We start from the raw sequence: 22702 nt of genomic DNA on the forward strand, positions 1-22702 counted from the left end.
CTCTTTACCGAGTGCATATTTCATTGTATATTTGCAAATCTTCTAACAAGGTGGACCTAGCAGTCCTAATTACTCCTAATAGCATAGATCATCAAAATTGATCACTTAATAGGCCAACTTTATGTTGCAGTATTAAAGTTTTGTGGGTATCATCCCCACCCCAGTTTTACTTTCTATTTGGAAGGTTTCTGGGTCACCAAATTATTGTGTTCATGTGCCATGAATGTTTTTAGTTTCTTATGCATGCAGTTAGATCTAATTTATTGAATTAAATGGTTATTCGATTCTTAAATTTAAGATTTGATAAAATATTCAAATTTATTGTTTCACCCCTCTCGTCTTAGTAACTTAGCATAGTCTTGAATATTTCCAACAGGAGTCTAGGGTATTGCTTCATTTAGTGGCCAAATAGAACTGACTATAGTTGGCATACAAAGCAAGAAGGCATAAGAGTATGAATTCTTGATGGGTGAATAATCTATTAGACCTTAAGTGTGTCCATGCCAAGCAAAATGGAGAACTAAAATAGAGATCTATAATCTGCAAGTGAGTTGTAATTTGTTATTAGATCAAGCCTTATTATTATTTTCTAATCATTGTACCAGCCTAGGGTAAATCCTTTTGATTAAAGTTGACCTAAGAGTCATTTGTAAATCCTTTAACTGGGTGATTGAAATTGTTTAACTAGGTAAAATTTAATAGTGTGTATTGTAGCCTTTAATAGGGTTGACCTCTAAGAGGGCATAACTTGAGAAGACTGAGAAATAGTAGCATGTTACTGGTGGTTTTTCCCGAATTGGGTATCCATATAAAGTCCTTGTGTCAAATTGTGTAAATGTTCTTATGTTGATTCATGTTTATATTTATGAAAAGTTATGATGACCTAGGACAATAACCTACAAAGTTTAATTATTGTATGATCTAATAGATGCATGCATTTTGAAGTTTTATGGATATGGGTCTACTATGCATTGAAAAGTTTTATTTGTACATCTAAACCTTGGACAACTAATTTTCCACCACCACACCCACCCCACTCTTAATTATTATATTGAATTCTAATACTTTGGGTCCTCCCCTCAAGTGTGCATGACATTGCCCTACTTATTATTCTTAATGAAGAAAATTTAAATAATATCTTGAATAGATCCATTTTCTTCAGTAAAACCTTTCGGCCTAAAATATCTCATATAAAATCATCTATCATTGGGTGGGATGATTCTCCTCCTAAATGTGTTTTATATAAATGTGGTTATTGGTAGGTCTCCACAAGATTATGAGATACCTAGGCATTTGTTTCTCTGTAGACCCCTCTCTAAAAAATATATGGAATTGGATTTATAGTAAAAATGGAGAATAATAATTATAAGTGGTAAACCCACATGCTCACTTTGGCCAGTAGAGACTAGGTGGTTCAAAGTTTTCTATCTTCTCATGAAGTTTATTGTTGTTTATCTTGGATATTTTCCAACTATCTATAAAATAAACTGCAAAAAAATCATAGACAATTCCTTTGGTATGATGGAATTGATAATAAGAAGAGGCATTTTGTGAAGTGGGAGTGGTGATGTCTCCCAAAGCATCTTGGTGGCCTTGGAATGAGGGATATTAGTCTTTAAGGAATTTCCTTATTTTCCAAGTGTATAATCAAGGCCTTAAATTCTAATCAACCTTGGAAGATGCTGATCATAAATAACCTCTCAAGAAAAAAAATACATAGATGTGCGCAATGGACATAGGTTCCTATTATTAATATCTCGTGCTAGGGTTTGAAGTCAAAGAAGAATGTTATAGTGGTTTTTAGTCTCTATATGTTCTAGGGAATCATTTTGAAAGAATCATTTGTATGCTATAATTGATGGATATGTGTGGTGGGGCATTACTATTAATAATAAATTATCCTTAGCTCTAACTCAATGTTGTTTTGCTAAATCTTGGAAGAGAAAATGCATCTTTCTGCTAAAGGATATTATGAATGAGAAATAATTTCAAAATAGGGAACCTTGTAGAACCAAGTATCATCTTCCTTTCTCTCTAAAGAAAACTTATAATTTAGTCATCAAAGTTGTTTGTAATTTCTTTGTTGGAAAGATTCTTAATCCTAGACAGTATTTTGATCTAGTTATGTGGATTGATGATAAATTATAGAGAGAAATTTCGTGCAAAAATATTTATAACTTGATCAAAATAGTATCATTAATTTAGAATAAATCAAGATTGGAACTTTCGCTGGCCATGTACTAAATAAAAAATTGTATTTTATTTGTTTTGGCACTCTCATGTTGAGCCCAATTTTTTTTTCTTTAGATGGATGCTGCTCCACTAGAAGATTTTTTTTGGTCATTTTCTTTCCCCTTTGGGAAGGAAACCTATTATGTATTCTTTGTGTAAATGTTTAGAGTCTTTTGAAAATCTTTTCTTTCAATGCATTTCTCCTTGTAAAATTTGGTCTATATTTTTTGGTAACCCTATTAAGTGGAATCACAATTTTGGTCTTACTTGGCACAAGATTCTTATTGGTTTTGTTGATAACTTTGGTAATAAACTTAATTATTTTTTCTTTTCTCATACTAATGAATTTACTTTGTTTATCTAGAAGCAAATCAATGAGGTTCAATCTTTCACCATCAACCATGGTACCTTACTATGCTTAATATGAAACTCGCCCTCTATCACATAATGTCCTAGGTTATTGCCATTGAGGAGGTGCCAAGAGAAAGGTTTGTATCACTACTCAAGGAAAGAAACATGGTTATCTTAAAAGAGGACATTGAGCTATCTAATTTTGTGGTGACAATATCTTATATCAGCCACATCAATGATGGTACTCTATAGGACCCAGATCTTCACAATGTGGAATGTGGCAACAATAATCAAGACACTCAATCTCATCCTATAGATCTGATCATAGATGTGCATGAAAATGAAACTAATAGTTTCCAAGAACAATTTTTTTTATTTTGAGATAATTGAGATAATCCCATATATATAGGAGCATCCATAATGATGGCTAGAACTAGTTTTTTTTTTTTTTGTGATTATAGATAACATCTTGTTGTTTATATGTGGATAATGTATATCTTCCATAAAGGTAAATATTTTATGTCCAATCTAATGGTAATCTCAGAATGAACTTCTTGACATCTTTTGTGATGTTTTTAAAATTTTTCTCTTGTAAACAATCAACACACTATCTCGAATAGAAAACAAAATCATCAGTGAAAAATGTAATTTAAGCTAGAATAAGAGCAAGGTAAATAAACTATGTTGATGTATACTAGCTTTAAAAATAATAAATTTATTTTCTCTGACTAGCTTCTACATTTTCTTTATAGGATAATGTGGTTTTTATTCTGTACTCTATAATTAGTTGTATAGGGTGTAAAAATGCAAAAAGGGTTCAATTAAGTGTTCAAAATTTGCACTGTCTTTCAATTTATGTAGAATAATTGATATTTCATGACAGTTTTTTTTGTTCTCTTCTTCAAATACAATAATTGGAGTGATAGGGTGCACTAGAGCAATATTAAGACACGAGCATTGCATATGCTTCTTTGGGGATCATGCAAAATATTTGTGATCTAGTTCATAAGTATTGAAGTCATTTTGTTCAACGTTTTCTTTGGTAATCATCTATACATGATGGTTTAAAAATTAAAAGATTAAAATGGAAAATATAGATAACAATATTATTAACATACTTCTATTTATTTTCGTCAATTTCTATGCTCAATTTGTGGGTTGGTGTTTCTTTTGATTGAAAACTTTGTTTATATAAAACATTTAATAAAATAGTTTTTAAATTTAATATAGCATTTAATAAAACATTTTTCTAAGTTACTTGCATATTCAAGATTAGATACACCTTTCAATATTTGTGTCAAATTTAATTTTTTTTTTATAATTTATTTTAGAATCTTGATCACATTGAAACAATGGATCAGCATGGTTTGGGTTAGTATTTTTAATCTTGTCTATAGACTTCCAAAAAATAAGACATCTTTATGTTCAATTATATTAAAAATAGATACCAACCATTTTATAAGGCTGCAAAAGATGCAATGTCTAAGATACAATAACTCTTTTTAATGATCATTAGATAATCCAAAATCAATGGTATAAATCCTATTTCAGGTTAAAACGTTAAAGTAGAAAAAGTTTCCAAAATAATGACCTTCATCACAGCATAATATATTTTTGGCCAATGATTATAAAAATTAAAAAATTCCTTAGAAAATCTTCAGAATAGAGACACTTGTCAAATCTATGTACTTTACGTATAACCCAACTTAATATGACCATTTATTAACAAATGGCTCAAAAATTGTGGGTGAAAATAATTAATTTAACATGTGGAAAGATTGGATTCCATTGGTGAAGTCATCTTCAAAATAAAAAGAATTATAAATTTGGGGTCCCCGATGAGTAAGATTCGTTACTAAAGTAAACAGTGGTTTGGGAAAGGAAGATTGTTTTAGGAATTTCTACATGAAAGGATTTTATTGAGATTGTTGGATCTTTAGGTTTATAGTTTTTATTTTATTTGTGATATACTTAAGGAAATGAAGATGACAACTTTTTATATCATAACTAGAAGAATTGTGGCTAGAAAAGGGAATAGAGAAAAGGATTTAGTGAAGCTATTAGAACATGGTAGTAGTAAGTGAGTGCAATAAAAATTGAAATAAGAGGAAACTCAATGGTATGTAATTGTGTTGAAAGGATCTCATATAAAAGAGATAGTGGAAACTACAAATTATTTTTTACTATTATTCTTTTAACCATTCTAATAGTTGAAACCCTTAAATGTATTGTCCTAATAAGTCTATTGTAAAATCTTTAACAATGTACCATTCTTAGATTCAAGTGTTGAAATCCTTTACCAAGGTTATTCTTAATAGAGTAAAGATGCTAATAGATCTAGGGAAAAATCCTTTAACAATAGAGAATATTAAAAAAGAGTACAATATCTATGAGCATCAATGTCACACTTTGGTTTTAACCCAAATTGGGTTTCCATGAGATAAATATTGGTGTTACTACTATGTAATTTTTTTTACTATTCTACATGAATGTTTATGCACTTAACTAATAATAGTGTATAGGCAAAACTGAATTGTATTAGTAGTAGTACAAAATATTGTTCGTAAGTTTGAATTTTGCAATTATTGATTTACCCCCCCACCCTCCTCATTAATAAATCCTATACATACACCTCTACCATTAGTTTTATCATAAGGGCATCCATTTACATTTATCCCTTGTTGTACCATAAGAAGGATTAATGCATAAAACCCTATGAGTACTAGTATAACACAATCTTATAAGAATAATTTAACAATTTAAGCCTTGAGATATGTTATATGAGACTTTAATCTCAAGGACATTGTTTTAAAAATAATAGGTTAGAAGGGCTAGGGTTTCACTAGGGTCATTCTTGAAAGATGTTTTTTTCTAAAGGAAAATCCTTGCATAAGTAAACTAGAATAATAAAATTGATAACTAAGAAATGTCTAGATTTATAATTTTCTTCAAGCTAAAACAAAATACTATCCTACTTCGTATCTTATCCCAAATGTATCAAGAATATATTCATTGACCAAGATCCCTTTCCAAGTATTGAATGAGGTAGGTATGGATTATTTTTTAGATTCTCTAATGAGATAAGAAAATAATCTCCTACAACTCAAAAGATCCATCCAAGCAAATCTTCCTAATTAAACTAGATTCCTAGAAAAACAAATAGTGAAGACATGATAGTTATAATGGTTCTTATCTCATAGTAGAGATATGTGTATAGAGATGAAAATATGAAGATATGTCTATGTAAAGAGATTGAAATCCTAAAGAGGATGTCTGTGTAACCTAGAATGCAAAAAAAATTGTCTAAGACTTAGAATGTTTGACACAATAATAGAAAAGGATATAAAACATAATTTACTCTTTAAAAAGAAAAATGTAAAATACTATGAGTTTGTTGCCCCACTTTTCATTCTGTATGTATCTTGAAAAAGTGGAAATTGAACTTGTATCATGTTTAGTCTGGTCAAGTTAGTTGGTCCTTTCATCCTTAAGTGATAAGTATCTCCATTGGGTTTCCATCTTCTCCCTTCTCCTGCATTACATAATCGGGTGGGTTTCCTTATCATCATGAGTCTTGTGGGTAGCTTAAAACCTTGCTCGATGGAGATTCTTGGATTATGTTATCTCAGATGAACTTACTTGCAACTCATTTTGATCTAGGCATAAAGAAAATTGAATTTGCGAAAAATCTAGTTTTGTCTTCTCCTTGGCGGGTTTTTGCACCGTGAAGGTGAAACTCCGCAGAGATTTATGAGTATAGTTTGTGAGCTTGAAGAAGGAGAGTAGGGTTATATTATGGATTGATATTCCAAGTATTGCCATGTTTTTACCATGGGAATCATTCAAAATTCACTAAGATGATCAGAATAAGATTTGGTGGAAAACTTTGAAATAGCTTCTCCTCGGTAGACTTTGAACCAAGAAGTTAGTTTTCCAAAAAGGAATTTATGAAAAGGTAAAGTAAGTTAGTGGGTCCCATTTTTCACTTTTGAAGTCTCATTCATATTTTCTGAACACTTGAAGTCAAGTGATTTGGGCATAGGAGGCAAAACAAAGACATAGGCGGAAAAGCAGAGATTGCCTTCTCCTCTATGGGGTTTCTAACCTCAAAAGCAATTTTTTGCATCTAATGGAAAATCACTCCTGCAAGCATGGTTATTTGGAAAATTGATCACGAGGTGTTTTGGGAAAGTAATGGAAGCAAATTTGTTACATATGTGAAAGTATTTTAAACAAAATTTAGCTAGGTGGGTTTTCTTCCAAGAAGTACTCTATTTCTATTTCTCTAAAACTGGGTAAAAATGGGAAAGTAAGGCTGTAATTAAAGAAAGTTACCATTGGGCCAATGGAAATAGTGAAAGGATAGGGGAAAATCCATTAGAACCCTCACATTAACTAATTCAACAAATAGATTAAGGGTTCTTATATAAAGATGAACATAATAGATTTTCAAGTTACTACTTTCTCTTTTGAACTGCCATGTTGTTGTATTGAATAGTGCTTTCAAAAACTTTCAAAGTTACAAGGTTCACTTGTTGCACTATTTGCAATTGTTGGATTTTAGTTTATCTCTATATTAGACAAAATGGCAACAAGGTTCACTGGTTTTGATGGACTGGGTGGAATCAAGTCTACATGGCAGAATATCATAGACACTTCACTCTGTTTCTTCAACATGCAAGATTTCCAAAGAAGGCTGAGGATGGAACCAATCCATCCCATAATGAAGAAACTGCGAGGAAGTGGACTTGTAGAAGAAGCCAAATTTCCACTAGCAGTACAAGCCTCGGAGCTAATTTTTGAATGTATCAATCACTACAACCTAGATACTAAGAAAATCTTACTACCTGATCAAACAATGTTAATCTCAATCGATAGGCAAGTGGTAGTCAATTGTCTATGAATTCTAGAGCGAGAAGAATTCTCTAAATTGACAGTAGGAGGAGCTATGTAAAAATTCTCTCTAAAGAAAATGGTATGGTAGAAAGAGATTATGAGATCTTGGTTTTAGAAACCAAGGGGAGCTAAGAGTAAGGTTCCTAAAACCCTTTTCGGCACTAATCTCAAGCCTGAGATCATAGACATTTTGGTCCTTTTCCATCGATTAAAAGGCAAGGTAGAAGCACTTAATTTTGTAGAACATTATTTCTTTTTGGTGCAAATAATTAGCTTAGATACACAGTATATTTATTGGGTGTATGAGGTAAGCGAGCATATATCTAGAGCCCTTAGTGTAGCAAAGTCCTACAATTCATTTTACATGTCTTCTTTCTTAATATATAAGTTAGCTTCCCTACAATTATGGCTAGGACTTCCTAGAATAGAGAACTTTCTAGATGATGTAAAGAGTTATTGTGTTTTACCTATGCTTGTAGTTATAGAATAGTTATGTGAAGTATATCAAAGTTGATGATGCATTTACAATGAAGATTTGTAGAGAACTCCAAGGATGCCTAGAGAGGAGATTCAGCCTAGAAGTGATGGCGGCCATCAGTCAGTTTGGTAGCTATTTCATTCAATTCTCATCCTTTTCATATTTATGTCTTGCAACTTTTGATGGATTTCCCCTAAAGCTGCCCAGAAACCCAAATGACATGATCGTGCTCATTTAGATTGTGAGACAAGCAATTTAGGTGAATGTGTTGAGCACCAATTTGAGGAAGAAGGGGTATGAATTGCCCATGAAAGTTGGAGCCTATAGTTGTGATTGTCGATCAGATGCTAAAAACATGCTTAAGGCATTTGAGAACAAGTATAAGTTAGAGGAGTATGAAGTGGTGAGGATTGTGTTTGACCCAAATGGGTATGCCAGAGATGTGCTTCAAATTAGAAGCATAATCAAACATGTTACTACTGTGGAGGATTATTGGGCAGATTGTAAAGATGAGTTGGAGAGCTAAGATTGGTCTTTTGCCAGATTTATAGTCGATCAAGTAAAGACATATGGCATTGACTTGGATGTGGAAGGGCTAGAAGATGATGGGAAAAATATGTATAGTAATACATATTTGACTAAACTAAGGAATACTCCTATCAGTTATGAACCTTATGTGGATATAGAGGAAGATTTAGATGTTATGATGGCTTGGATCATTAATAGGACTGGGAAATGAGCTGAGTGGAAAGCAAAAAAGAGTCGGAGAGAGTAAGACTACTCAAGCTTCTCCAAAAACTACTACTCCTACTTCTTCTCAGAGTGCCATACCCAGTGTTGCAACTACAACTGCTCAAGGACCTACTCAATCTAAAGGAGGAGGTGATCAACCCTCAAAGAAGAACATTTCAATAACTCCAACTTGCCAGGGTGGTCCACTACCAGTTATTGGAGCCCAAGCTAGTACCAAAGAAAATAAGATAGAAGAGTCAAAGGATGGTGTTACTACTCCAATCTCATTGCCTCACACCACTCCAACTCCATCTCCTCATGTTACTCCAATTCCATCTCCTCATCATAGCCCTATTCCATCTACAAGTGATCCTCTTTTGAAGTCAACTGGTTCCTGCATTCAGATAGTCAAGAGAAAGAGAAAGTCCCAAGTTCATCTAGGCTTCTTTTTGAAGATCCAAAGAATTCTTTCTCTACAACTACAGTAGCAGTGACTCCAGTAAAGAAGAAGATGTTTAGCATAGAGTCACTTGGGATAGCTTCTAAGGTGATTGGTATAGAGTCTTGGTTAGAAGAAACCTTAGAAAGGAAGAAGAAAAGAAAAGGTGAGAGTGTACCTGCAAAGGACATTGTGTCTCAAGTGGTTTTCTCTGAGACTACAATGATGAAAGCTAAGAAGTAGAAGACCCTATCGATACTTGGACAAGATCTAGAAATAGGGCACTTGACCATGGAGATAGTGAAGCTGAATAAAGCGGGAAGAATTGAAGATATGTCACCTAATCACTTCACTCTACACTTAATTAATCTTGGAGAAGCTAGACACAATACAAAAGTGGGCTTGTTGAGATCAAGTAACAAGGTGATAGAAGAACAATTGGAAAGCCTAAAATTGTCAAAAATTAAGATGAAGGCCAAGATAGAAGAATTGAATAGGTTTATCAGGCAACTGGTTGTTCCATTAGAAACCATCATTGGTGTACCTACTTCTCATAATCCTACCGCAATAGAAGTATAGGCTTTTATCTCGCAGCTCCAAAAAGATAGGCATTTTGGCCAAGTTGGAAAGGAATGGATTGAGAAACTCAATTCAGATGGAATTGCTCTGATTGATCAAATTGGAAATGTTATCCTTTGATTGGAAACTGAGAAAGATAATATCATATCTAATTGCAAATCTTCGGCTACAGAGAAGGAAAGATGTGATGACTGCATTTCCCTCCTGGAAATGATCATCTAAATGAAGGAAAAAGAGGCAGTTGAAGCAAAGATTTTGAAGAAAGGGACTGATCCTCTATTTGAATGGCTTCAAAGTATGCAATTTAAGCTAGAGATGATACAAGAAGATGAAGAAGGACTCAAAGAAATAGTGAAAAAAGTGAAGAAGACCCAAGAAAAAGCATTCAGACTCATGTGAGGATTACACGCTGATTCACAAAGCAATGGGCAAGGGAAAGCTCTTATTGGAGTAGAAGTAATGAAGAAAAAGTTCTCTACATACTTGAGTAATCTATCTAGAATGATTTCAAGCAGTCAAAATAGAGTGGTAGAGCTGCAAACTCTTGTGGATGTGTACACGTGGCTATGGAAGAATTGCCAAATTAGTTAAATGTTGTGAAGAAACTGGCTCAAGAGCATTCAAAGTGGCTTTTCACATTCACTAATGTACATGTGCCTAGTCATGAGGAACTAGTTCCAATCATAGTTGTTGCCAAGGCATATAGGGTGAGAGCTAAGAAGGGGAAGAAGTCCAAGTGATTCAAATGATGCCTCTTTTTCACTTTATTTTGCAAATTTTGTCAATTTTGTAAATTTTGTAATGTGACAAACTGGCATCTTGCCATTTGTCCTTCTTAGAAGATGAACCAATTAAGTTTCTATTGTAACGGTCATCTCTTAAGCCCTATATGTATGAGGTTGAATGAGGAATAGAGGGTCAGCAAAATTTTTGGTGTGAAATACTTCTTGTTGTAGAGACAATTGAGGGTATTTTATATTGATTACTTTCTGTTCCAGTTAGTGTTAGTTTAATTTTGTATCTTTTTCTTATGGTTTGGATAGGAATGAGGAAGAAACAAAGTTTTACTTCCCCTATTTGTAATACAACAAATGAATGTGATAAGTATTGTTATTGTTCATTCTGAGAGGAATTTTAAGTGTTATCAATTTAGTAGCTAAAGTAGACATTTAAGTTCTTGTAGTTTAGCTCATGGGAAAATTTTTGTGAATTCATAAGATGTGTGGATGCATAAAACCAAATAGATTATTAAAAACTTCTATTCGCCTGAGTTAGATCTTGTCTAAGTCTAGCTTGGTTATACCTCTCTTGTTCTCAGGTTAAGAACACACCCCCAATTAGATGATAAGAATAAACATAAATCGCTAAAAATCTATCATAGGGAGCTGTACCTATTAATTCAAAGAAAAGCCCATTCATATATAGATGGCTTTTCAATTGTTGTAACTAGATATTGTTCAGAACTTCGGGTATTCAAGAGTCAAATTAAAATGAACAAATCTGTTTAGCAACAAAGTTCTAAAAGGAGAAAGTGAAACCCTTAAATAAGGTGGAATGATATAAAGAAAAATCTTTATCACAAATATCTATCCCTAGGTAGAGACATGAATGTTTAGATATGCCTATCTATATGGTGAATTACAAATGCATAATAGAAAAATAATACACAATTAGTTTTTTTAAAATCAATGAAATTTCAAATATCCAAATGACCTATATTGACAAAGTGCCATAATTAAAAACTCAAAAAATGATGGAAAGTGACAATCCAAAAAGCTAAACAAAAATTGAAAAGTGGAAAGGTCTTTCTATCATCCAATATTAAATAAATATTAAGTATTACATATGTGAGGAGACTTTTTATATATGTGGAGATGCTAGTACAAAAATTGACAAGATATCGAGAGAGAGAGAGAGAGAGAGAGAGAGAGAGAGAGAGAGAGAGAGAGAGAGAGAGAGAGAGAGAGAGAGAGAGAGAGAGAGAGCAAATATAAATGTGGGTCTCATTGGGTGTGCCAAAATATATGTGATAGAAATGTGACATGTATGTTGTAAACCAAAAACATGAATATTTTGGGAAATACAAGATTTACATATTAAATAAATATCTATAGAGATAGAGAGAAGATGTAACCTATAAGGAAATAAAATATTTAACCTAAACTATATATTTTTTATTTAAATGAACATATAAGCCACGAGAATCCTTCACAAAGACTTCAATGAGTTAAAAACAAAAGGCATCTAATAAACCTTGTTTGATATACTCTTAGAGATTTTGTGTATATTCTCTCCCAGTACAATACTATAAATCTAACTACAATTTCTTGGAAATGGAACTAGAAATTATATCTACATTATAGGATATAATGGATGAGTAATTGGAAGTTAGTGTTAGGTATGAAAGAGTACCCAGATCTTCAAAAAATAGAAGTGAATGCATATATGATCTAAAGAAATTCAAATACAAGGATTAACAAACAAAATTTGAATGGAAGCTACGTTAAGAATGAAATGCAATATTTAAACAAGGCTATGGAATCAAATCTAAGCTAAGAGAAAAAAAATTCAACAATTATGACATGAAAATTCTATGAATGCTAAGTGCTAACTTTCTCAAAGCGTTACAGTTTCCCCAAAATAAAAATGTATAAGATGGAAAATAAGGGAAGATGCCTCCTTTTTATAAGAAATAATAGAGGAAAAAAGAAAATGTTTGGTAGGGTATGAGAAGATTGAAGAAGATGTGGCATGCAAGTCACATCCACATAAGAGACATGTAGGCTACGAGATAAATTGTGAAAGAGTCAAATTCTTCTTTTATGGGGAAAATAAAAGAAGTCAAAATATTTTGAGGAGAAGAAATGGAAAGGTAAGAAACCTAGAAAATATTATTATGGACATGTATAGAGGTAATCCAGAATAATTAGAAAGAAAATGAGATTCAAAATCTTGTAAAAATAGATTTAATTTAATGATAGTTTAGAGGAACTTTAGGCTAGTGAAGGAAAATAAACAAATAAAATCTATTTTCTATTAAGAGATAAAGAAATAATATATTGAAGTAAATTTAATTTATATAGTTTAATAGAAAATATAATAATATAATTTCAATTAACAAAAACAACTATATTATTAGGGTGAATATTAATTAATGAAGGATGCCCCCCTTAATACCTCAAATAGACATAGAAAGTATCGAACAACATAATTTTTACAACAACAAAAAAGCATCTTCATAATATCTCCACAAATATGGAATTGGAAAAGTTTGAAATACAATATGCAAACCCACATGGGAACCTCACTTACAATAATCTTAAGATAGATCTAGAATCTATCATGTTGAACTACCTAGATATCACTACAAGTTTTCCTAAAATGGGTAAATTTTAACCATCTAGGAAGGTTCTAAACACTTACCCTAGTCCTTGAGCCAAGATAAACTCCAATAAAAAATTATTTTCTAATTTATTGCATAGGGTTAGCCATAACTATATTTTTAGGTACCACAAATTTTAGAGGCCATAACTTTTTTAAGCAAGCTCTAATTATCAATTATAATACTTTTTAGGATCATTAGCTCCTATAATACAATGCTTGACTAGTGTAAATGTCAATAATCTCAAGTATGACCTCATTTTGGAGCATGTAAGGCCTTCAAATCCGAGCTCAAAGTTTTCATAACCAAAATGCTCAATAGCTTCTAGAATACATATAGTATGATGACGTAACTACACTAACAGGATTATATGACTAAGATGATCCTACACCTAGGAAATTAGTATATTATGAGGGGTGAACCCACAATAGTGGGTTACACTTTTTTGGAGGAAGAAATTCATCCAGAAATGTGCAAGACAAATTTTTGGCCCTAAAACTTTCAATAGAAACTCCTCACATTGTTTCTATCAAAACTACTATTGAAGGTAGTTTTGATCGAAACTAACTAAACAAATTTTTTTTGGCCTAAATAGTTTTGATAGAAGCTAAATAGTTTCTATAGAAACTATTTTTTAGTAAAAGATTGTATAACCCACTCAGTAAAAAACATAAATTCCCAAAAATAGTAACTTTGTATTGCTATAGCCCTTATTAAAAATTACAAAACAAAAGTATTTTTGGGTGATGCAATATTTCCCTTACACCCAGGGCAATTTGAGAAAGAACTGTCACATTGTAGGTGTTTAGTGGAAATTCAAGGTAACTAACCTCCTCCCTTGTTATCCCTAATGAATCTTCGATAGGACATCCTTTCCATTTGACATGATATTTTTCATATTTCTTATTCTTTGTCCTTATGCCAGATCAACTATCCAATATGTCTTAAATCTCTTTTGTATTTTAAGTAGTTGCTGGAATATTGCACTGTACCTCTAAAACACCATCTTTATCACCTCCTTCATTATACTATGTCATATTTTAAATGTTGAATAATGGTGAAATATTTAGTTCAACTAGTAACTCTATTTCATAGGCATTTCCACAAGAATATATTTTCACCATCTTACATGGTCCAAACTTCTTCATTTTTAGCTTATTATATATACCCATTAGAAATATCTTCTTCCTAAAATGAACCATGACTTCATCTCCAAGATGAAATTCTTTATACCTTTGTTTCACATCTTTGTTAGACTTTCTTTATGTATTCATTCTTGTGATAAGATTCCTCACCTCCTTATGGATGTTGCTCAAATGTTCAATAGAATCTTCTACACCAACACTACTTACCTCTCCTTCATCCAACTCCCTGATTCAAAATAATTTGTGGGACTTCTCTATATAAAATCTTGAATGTTGATTTAGTAGTACTTTTATTAAAAAAATTATTGTATGAAAATTTTGCATGTTGTAAAATTAAATCTTGTTGTTTTGGATTATCTCCCACTAAACATCTTAAAAAAATCCTCAAACTCTTATTCACCACCTTTTTCTACCCATTAGTTTGTGGAGAATGTGATGAACTAAACTTTAAATCTATCTTGGTAAATGTACAAACCTTTGTCACCCTTTTGTAAAGGAAAAGGCTAACAAAAGTATAACTGTTCACATTCAATAATATAAAACTAGTATAATTATTCTTATGTTTTCCTAATTTTTTATAGATATTTTTTTAGTTGCTAAAAAATGCTGAAAATTAGGGGTTTAGTTCCCACCACAAAACTATATAGAAATAAACTTATTTTCATTTAATCTTAGACTATTTTATTGATAACATATATAGCTAGAACAATCAAGCATAAAAATTGATTCAAATGTCAACTCACATGAAATTGATAGTTTTCATCTCCCACCACATTTTTCAAAACAGATCTTTTCTAACCAAAAGAAAAATTATACATTCTAAAAGAGGACTTTCTCCTCCAGAATGTCATATAATTTTTAAATTTTTATGATATGATTTAATATTTTTTCTTTCTCAAAATTTACATATTTATGAGTGTTAAAATATGTTCTTGTAGAATTTTTTAATTACAATATACTATATCTAATTAAGACACTATAAATTCTATATGAGAATATTTTTGATTTTGAGCTGTATATAATGGTGTTTATATGTTACTAAAAAAATATCATAGAAAATAGTAAGAGTTATTGAAATGTTAGTTTTCTAAAATAATTTTATTTCCTTAGTAATTGGATACAAACCAATATAAAACATGAATCTCTTAGACATTTCCAATTGTAAAAGTGTGAGACAATATATAACTTAGCCAAAATGAACTTATCTAGATCATATGTTTGAGCAAAATTGGTTTTTGGATAGAAATACTCAAATTCAATCATTTTGATAAGTTAGCCTAAAAGGTGATATGTGGGAAACTATGTAGTTTCACCATTTCTCTGAAGAACAACACTATTTCATGGACATCATCATTAGCCTTCTTACAGAGAATGAAATTTTTCATCTTTGAAACTCTATCAACTACCTTGAATATTGAATCATGCCCTCATTGTTTCCTTGGTAAACCAACAAAAAAATCCATGCTAACATCCTCCCATGGTTTCTTTATTATAGGTAATGGACAATAAAGACTGATATTTTTCTACAGTCCTTTTAATATTTGACATACTCTCCTAATTTGTAAAAATTTCTTCACATATCATTGCAACTATAGATAGTAATAATTCTTAACAACCAAAGAAAGATTTTTATCTTGACAAAAATATCTATCCAATCCTATACTATGTTTCTCCTTGATGAGATCCTCTCTCATAGAACTAATTTGAAAGCACAAGTCACTTCCTTTGAGCGTCATGCCATCTTGGATTATGAAATCCAACCAATTTGATTTCTCAAATGTAACAAGTTATGAACAATATTTCCATGTTTCAACAAAATTAGGATCATCTGGATAAAATTTCTTGAGTTCCTTGAACCCAACTACATCAATCTACATATTTCTTAGGGAATACTTTCTAATCATAAATACAACACTTTCTGTTGGCATCATTCAACTTCTCAATAAAATAAGTTATGATCCTACCTTTTTAGCATCGAACAACTCCTAGGATAGTACTACTAGCATCATAGTCTACTTGAAGCACCTTGTTAAAATATGGTAGTGCTAAAATATGCTTCTTGATAACTTTTTATTTTAATAGATTAGAACTTTTATCTACTCCTATAGTCTACTTAAATTATTTCCTATTCCCTCTCATTATTTTAGAAAAAGGTCCAAATATACCACTAAAACATCTAATAAATATTTCATATCAACTAGATAGTTCACAAAAATATCTTACCTCCATCACACTCCTTTGAGTAGGCCATTCAAGGATAGATTTCACTTTCTCAGGGACCATTTCTAGAACTTCAACTAATACTACAAATCTAAGATACACTAATTCCTTCTTTACAAAACTACATTTCATCAAATTTATAAGCATCTTTTCTTCCTTCAAAATTTCAAACACCTTTCGAATGTGCATAAAATTCTATTGAAATGTCTTACTAAAGATCAAAATATCATCTAGGTAAACAAGGATAAATTTATAGAAAAACTACTTTAGTGCCTCATTCACAAGTTTCACTAAAGTACTTGGTGCATTTTTTAGCCCAAAAGGAATGACTAATCACTTATACAATCCTTCCCTTATCTTGAAGACAATCTTTCACTCATGTCATTCTTTGATATGAACTTGATGGTGCTAACTCTTCATATCTATCATTGTGAAATACATAAATCTACTAAAATAGTCCAAAATATTGTCCATCTATAGAAATGAAAATATATACCTGATTATGATCTCATTGACAACTCATGAATATGTGTACATCCTCCATTCTCAATCATTGTTTGGTGCTAGTACACACAATACAACAAATGGACTCAAACTCTCTCAAATCAACCCCTACTGCAACAACTCATGTTTTTATCTTTTCAACACTTCAATTATTGTCAGTATCATTCTGTTTGCCACCTTGTTTGGAAAAATAGCTCTCGGAATGAAAACTATCTAGTGATTGATCTTTATCACTAGTGGTAATCTATCAGGTACATTATTCAATACAATATTTGGAAACTCTTCCAACAAATCTACAACTTCTATAGATATCTGTTATAATTCTTCTTTAGTATCTTTTGGAATTATAGAAAAATAAATATTCTCACACCTTATACCCTCTAAGATCTTATTTCCATTAAGTAAACATACTCTAGTAGTACTTCATACATTTTCATCTCTATCTTTCAATGACTTCATCTTATGTTTCAATCCACCTTTTATTAGAGTGTACATATTTGCAAGCCCATCATGTACAACATCCATATCCAACCTTTGTAGCCTACCCAATAATATATGGCATATGTAAATAAGTATGATATCAAAAGGTACCTCATCATTGTAGATTCCAATCTTAAGCTTCTCTAGGCACTACTCATTGACCATGACCTCGTGGTCATTTTGCATGTAGGCAATATGGTATGGACACTGGTGGTTTTCCCTCTTGAGTCTCAACTTCATAACCTTGTTTTCTCACACAAGATTATCAATACTTCTTCTATCAATGACCACATCACCATACTTATCTCCACACTTCCACTTGTTATAAAACAAGCTTCTCCTTTGATCAGGTTTATTTTCACCATTCAGCAAGACTCAAGTTTGTTAAAGAGGACTTCTCCCCTCTTAGTATCTTCAGAATATTAGAATTTTGCATCTTTATCACTATGTACAAATCTAAATTGGCCTTCGATTCATTGGTTTTTCCTTCCTTGATGCTGGGGACATTGAAATGCCTTATGTCCTCTAGAGTAAAAATAGGTTCCTTCAAAAAATTCTCTAGAAGATCCTTTCCCTCTTTGTCTTTTCCTCTTTGGTATTTATTATTCAAATGATGGAAATCACTGTAATTGTTTCCTCTGTGGTTCTAGCTACTATTTCTCCCCAGATTCTTTTTCTATTGATCATCATTTTGGCAAGTCATCCTCAAGATCTTTCACCATGATCTCTACCATTATTACTATTATCAATCTTCTTGTTCATCTTTTCCTCAACTTGTAGGGAAATAAGTATGCCTCTTCAATAATGCTCATTCAAACCAGAATCAATTTATTATGAATGTTAGGACTCAACCCATTAAGATAATGAGAAGCTTTCTCTTTTTCAGCATTCACGTGGCCAATTCTATAAATAGAACTCCACTTTGTAGTCCTTTAAAGTCAATCTTCCTTCCTGCTTCAACCCTACTATTTTCTCCTATAGATCAAGCTCACAGTCCACATGAATGAATTGCCACTTCAATTAATTTATCATTTAATCCCATCTCATCATTTTATCATTCCCTCTTTGATTTCTCTTTGAATGGATCTCCTACCACCAAATATCTACATGAGCTTCAGTTTGGCCTTTGTAAACTTGACCCTATCAGGATCCTCAATATCTTCATTGTCAAAGCATTCTTTTAACTCATTGATCCAATTGATCAATTCCACTACATTAATATTTCCTAAATATGTTAGAACCTCAAAGTTAGGACTATTTCCAATCTTGGAAATGATCTTAATAAGGCTTTATATTTTTCTAGGTCAAGAACTACCTATTATGCATCTTGATCATTTTATCCTTCTCTTCCATAATTTCTTTTATCTCTTACTATAAGACTCATCCCTCTATGCATCTTCTCTTGTAATGCTTGCATTTGACTCTTGAGGGCTTTAAAACCCTTATAGGTAACACCTCTAGTACCATGGTCTCTTCATGGAGGTATTTTTACACTTTCACTAAATCCCTACTTGAAAGATCCTCACAATCAATGATTTGTCTACATGCCTAGCCCAAGCCAAGGTCCTATTGCAAACCACCTCATATTAGGTGATTTGTTCACAAACTAAGGAATTTTTTCTCTGATAAAATTTAATGAAGAGTGTTCTCCATAATACCAAAAAAATACATAGAAAATAGAGAATAACATAATTTTTGCAAGAACAAAAAATGGGCTTCTTATTATCTAGACAAATGTAGAATCGCTAAATTTTGAAATACAATACACAAATTGACATAGGTGCCTTTCTTACAATAATATGTATAGAGCAGTGAACTATCATCCTAAACTTCCAAGAAATGGTAGGGGCCTTACTTAAATATGTAATTCTCATTGGCTAAGAAGGTAATAGAAACTAACCATGGCCCTTTAGGTCAACAAATTCCCAATTAATAATTATTTTATAATTTATCACATGAGGTTGACCATAGCTATATTGTAGGTACCCCAAATTCTAGAGGCCATAACTTTTGCATATGAGTTTTGATTTTTAACTATAAGTACCTTTTAGAATTGATATCTCTTGAACTACATCGCCTAACATGCCCAAGTGCCAATTGGCCCAAGAATGACCTTTCTCTAGAGCCTCTACAACATTCCAATCCAAGCTCAAAAGTTTTGTACCCAAAAACTCATATAACTTCTGCAGTACATATGATATGATGATGCAACTTCACTAGTACAATGATATGACTAAGATGAATTCCCATCTGCGGAATCTAAACATTTTGGGTTTGTATGACTGACTTATTAAAAATAGAAGTTTCCCTAAATAGTAACTCTATATGTAAATAGACCTTATTAAAAGTGACAAAACAAAAGTAGTTTTTGGTGATTGGGAGATTTTTGGGTGATGTGAGATTTCCCTTACAACAAAGATACTCTTAGGTGTCAACTACATGCTCTAAATTAAGATTCCCCTTATTTGATAAATTTCTCTAGTGTCAACTACATGCATTAATCACTAAAACACATTCATGTGTTTCATGCATATAAGTTTTGGTCATGCTAAGTGGTATGTATTGTGCCTACTAGAGAATGCATATTAGTTTATTTAGCTACACTTGCAAAGTCAAAAAATAAATTTTCACATTCATGCTAAACTCTAAATAGTGAGTCAAAATTAAGCCCAAACCAATTTAGTAATGTTGTAGTGTTGATGTGTTGCATATCATACACCTTTTATTTTATTTTCTTAGATCTATTTTTCTACTTTTAAATTGAGGTTTTTTATTTTTTTTTCATGCTATTATTTCAGTATGAAGAGATATATATCTTTATTGTAACTCATCTTATATTTATGTCACCATAAAATTTGTAGTCCTTTTTTGTGGAATATAGAAATTATTAAGTTGCTACCCTTGTTTGTAAAAGGTAATTTAGTTTGATATTTTACATAAGTACTTGGGGTGTGTACTTCAAAAAATGCCTCATCTATCAAAACATATTTTTTTGTGAATAAAATTGCACTATCCAATTGAGGAAGACAATGAACCATGAAAATCCCCAAATAATTTCCTACAACTTAAAATGCAGCCAATGCACGAAACTCTATCATTGGAAGATACACACAAATGCATAATTTTTTTTATCAAAGTAAAGGAAGGTTTTGAGGAAACCCAAAACATCTTACAAATAGATATTAACAATAATATAGAACCCCATCAAGATGGAAAATTACCACCAAGTAATTAGGATAACCAAAAAGAAAAATAAGGAATAGAAAAGCTAGCTGTGAAAGGGAGACCATGAGTTAGTCTCATTATTATGAACACGTCTCTCCATGAGAGATATCATTGGGGTTTTTAGGATCCCAAACCATAAGATAGTATAATCATGGATCCATAATCCTTTAGAATAAAAACTATAAGAGTTCAAAAAAATATGATATATAAGAAGAGATGGACTCTCCATGGGGAATATAATCTTCTAAAACCTACCAAAAACTAGATATAAAAAAGACATCCACAGAATAGGCCCTTAAGAATTATGAACATCCATCTAGTTCAAAGTAAAAGAACAAAAAAATGACCTCCAAAGAAAATCTTTAAAATATAAGAGGAATTAAACACAAAACCTCTAATTGGAGAATTTTTTTAACAATCCACTAGTTGGGAAACACCATTATTACATGCTAGATGAGGAGAGAAGAGAACAACATGAGAGAAATTAAAATCTCTCTCATCATTTGTGAAGCACGGTATGCTAAGAATTAAAAGCTTCACCTCAGAAATATTGAACTTTTAAATACATAAAAAATACACAAAACCAAAACATGGTCCTTAAAGGTTTCTATGACTAGCACATATTTAATCTTATAATAATAGTTTACAAAAATATAACCTACTAGCCTCCAAGCCAAGGAAGGATGAAACCACTTATAGCCACACCCCATGATCCATATGAAGCAAGGCATATGAAAGAATATAGGGATATCCAAAGAACAGCTTTGGGTCAAGCTAGGGATTCCACAAACCAAATCCAAAACCTCCTCAATATTAGAGTGATAGAGAAAACAAGATATTAAGGTTAAAGGATAACCCCTCAAAATCTATTTTAAGATTAAACAAGCATCCAAAAATGAGAGAGCTAGGTTTTCACATGTCAAGAGATGCAAGATCCATTACATGGGAGCCCAACAAAGCTAAGGAACACTCTAACAAAAAAATCCAAACAAATTGAACCCAAAAATACTAATAATATCAACTAAGTCAACAAATAAGAGAACCAAATGGGTTGAGAAAATCTCACCTAAATAAACAATAGTGTCAACAATAGAAGGGGTTGTCTCAAGAAAACTAGAATTAGAAAAACCCTTGACATAGTGGATCACCCCCAAAAATAGCTTCTCGTGAAAATGCAAGGCTCAGAGGCAAAAAATGTTGATAGAATAACAACATCAAAAGTTGAAGGAAGCCTAAATGTTTTATTTGAAACTCAAATTCTAAGGCTCTTATAGGGAAGGGGAGACATGACCCATCTATTAAAGGAACACAACCACTAAACCTTGCAACACCACTCTAGACAAGAAGGGGCTCTAATGGCTTCCATAAACTAGTGCAACCAAGGATACCATGACCCAGAAGAGTCTTGGTTAGAAACAACTCCCATACAGAATGATCTTGAGAATACATAGACACTAGGGCTAAGAACCCCCAAACTATTGCACTAGAGACCTCTACCATATAAATGAAGACACCAACAAGATCCATCTAGGTTTCTATCCTCGTTAGATTATGCATGTAAATCACCACAACAATTGAAAGCCCTACCCACTTACTCACCCATATCACTCAATTCTTAACACTTTATAACTTATTATTGCAACATTATGCAAAGTTGTCATAGTTGCAAATGCATAGACCAAAAGTACATAAAGTTAATTCTCACAAAGAATGGATTAAAATTAGGGCACCATATTTGAGAGAATGAACTACACACTTTCATGAACCAATATATCATATTCTATTGTGGGAAGATAAACAAAAAGGTTTTTAAAGTTAACTAACACAAAGAATGGAATAAAATGAGGGCACAATTTTTTAGGGAATAAACTACGCACCTTCATTAACCAAGATTTAATTGATGAACCTATGTGGAAAAGTAGAGGAAACAAATCTCTTATTGATGCCATCTAAGATGTCATTTCATTTTTCTATGATGAAAACCATTATATTTAATGCATTTTGTTTCCTATAGTTTTCGAAATATCTATGCTTAGGTT

The sequence above is a fragment of the Cupressus sempervirens genome, chromosome 5 (genome assembly GCF_028749045.1).
Source record: "Cupressus sempervirens isolate cs-2001-9-10 chromosome 5, ASM2874904v1, whole genome shotgun sequence".
NCBI lineage: Eukaryota > Viridiplantae > Streptophyta > Pinopsida > Cupressales > Cupressaceae > Cupressus > Cupressus sempervirens.